Genomic DNA, 2,500 nt, shown 5'->3' with positions numbered 1-2,500 from the left:
TTCATAAATTATATAAAGAACTTATTATACAAGATTATAGTATGACACCAGTGACCTAGAAGACCCATGACACTTATGACACCTCTTGACACTTGGCATCAACAGAGGGAGTTTAGGAAGAGGAGTAGGAGTGAAGAAAGGTAGAGAGAAATAGAGAGAGAAAGAGAAATAAACGAAGAGGGAAAATGAGGTGATACAAATACTAAGGAAGAGAGAGGGAGGGTTGAAAAGAATGGATACGGTGCGAGGGGAGAGGGAGAGAGGGGAGAGGGAGAGGGAGAGAGGGAGAGATTTGGGAAAGTTAGTGAGGGAGGGAAAAGAAAGAGGGAGAGGCGTAGGTGCGAGAAAAGGATATAAAGAAAGTTAGAGAAAGAAAGAAAGACGATGGAATAGGGGGGTATAGTAAGATTCAAAGAGGAATAGTTAGAGTGGAATAGGAACAGGAGGACGAGAACGATAAAGGATTTAGAGAGAGAGGGAAAGGAAAGAAGTGAAAGAAGGATATTTAGGCGTTAAATAAAAGGAAAATGGAGGAGAACAAGAAATTGGAGACTTGGAATGATTTAGGGAGAATCAGAGAGAGAGAGAAAGATAGAACAACTACAAAAATACAGAAAGAGAGAGAGAGAAAAAAATGCAAATATGTTAGAGATAAAAAGATAAATATAAGTGAGAGGGAGAAATTTGGACATGCAGGAGGTAGAATAGAAACGCGAGACACGAAATGCAGAAGTGAGAAAGGAAAGAGCTCTCTCTCTCTCTCTCCCTTGCTCAGATAATATTCTCCACAAAGACCTGAATAACTGCATGTGGGAGGAGAGAGGTGTGGGAGAGGTAAGAGGGAGGAGAGGGGCGTGAGGGGGAGGAGAGGGAGGAGAGTGGTTTTGAAAAAGGTGGGTGTAAGGCGTGTTGAAAAAGCCTTCTGTATACTTAACCTAGATCATCATTCTAAAAGAAACAACATTCAAAAGAGAGAGAGAGAGAGAGAAAGAGAGAGAGAGAGAGAGAGAGAGAGAGAGAGAGAGAGAGAGAGAGAGAGAGAGAGAGAGAGAGAGAGTGCCTTTGCTCCTGTTTCGTTCCATTATACAAAGTTGTGTCGTAATTATGCATGTACTTATTCAGAGAGTTTCAATTTGACATTCACGTCTATTTAAAATACTGGATTGGAGTATCATCTACTCTCTCTCTCTCTCTCTCTCTCTCTCTCAGGAGTAGTAGGAGGAGGAACTGAGCCATTAAAACACTTGCTCATGACCAAGAGCTTGATCTACCTCCACGGTGCGTACTAAAACAAAATCGAATCTCATTTTTATTTTCTACATAGTCTCCTGCTACCTTTGAAATTAAGTAGAAAGCTAATTGGAACATGAATACGGGACTACAAAAGCTTTAACTAGCTCTACTAACTTACTATATAACGATGGATAGTTCTGCATTGCGTTGAACTTTTACCGGGATCGTGTTGTTGTTGAAAATATGTAGAATACTAATTGGAATCTGATTGTGTGGCCATAAAAGTAGACGATTGTTAGGGGGGACGGGAGATGGGTGAGAGGGACGAGGTTTGTTTATTCTAGGGGTGCTAGTGTTGGCTAAATTCTGATGGAACTTTACATTTTCGCTTTGTGTTGTAAAATTTTTAACTGACTTTAAAAGGAGGACAAATTTGGTGTGTTACAAAAAGAGAGAAACTTACCTTTTTATATTTACTTTTATTTGCGTTTTTTTTTATAATTCTTTAAATATTTTTCAGTGTGTTTTTTTTTAACTTTTTTTTTTTAATTTCTGGGATGGGGAGAGGAACGAATCAACACCTCACAACTCAGCAGTATATTGTGAGACTGTTAGACAAAATCACCTTATGGAGACTCAAGGAGACTCTCTATATTACAGGTTTCTTGTGTCTGGTTGTCTCTTCTAATCCTCCTGCAGACCTGAAGCCTCCAGAGGGAACTTCAATAAACCTGTCTTCAGCAGATAGACGATACTCAGTACTCTTCACAGAAACTTGAAATTTTTTTTTTTTTTTAGCGGTGTCTTTGGGGAGGTCCTTCAATAACGTACACAACTTTCCTTTCATGTTTGTTCACTACAGAGGTGTCCAGTTGACTCAAGCAATCATTCAATCTCAATATTCTGTCCCAATAAAAAAAAGTTCAGGCAGAAACTGTTCATATTTTGGTCAGTTGAACTAAATATGTCTTAGTCTAGTGGCGGTCCATCTGCTTGTGTTCATTTTATACTAACATATAATCTCTCTCTCTCTCTCTCTCTCTCTCTCTCTCTCTCTCTCTCTCTCTCTCTCGTCCCGTGTAACTTTAGGAGAAACATTCACTCAAATAAACGCGAAGAGAAGCGAATATCCCGCCTTTAACAGGAAGGATTTACCCACCAGCTGGAGTGACCTTATCAACTCAGACAACCAGATTACCAGCACACAACACCCTGTCCACTGACTTCATGAATACTTGGTCGTCACCTCTCGGGAACCACCATAACA

Source organism: Homarus americanus, unplaced genomic scaffold (assembly GCF_018991925.1).
Source record: "Homarus americanus isolate GMGI-L3 unplaced genomic scaffold, GMGI_Hamer_2.0 scaffold54443, whole genome shotgun sequence".
NCBI classification, from domain to species: domain Eukaryota; kingdom Metazoa; phylum Arthropoda; class Malacostraca; order Decapoda; family Nephropidae; genus Homarus; species Homarus americanus.
Note: the sequence above shows the minus strand (reverse complement) of the source record.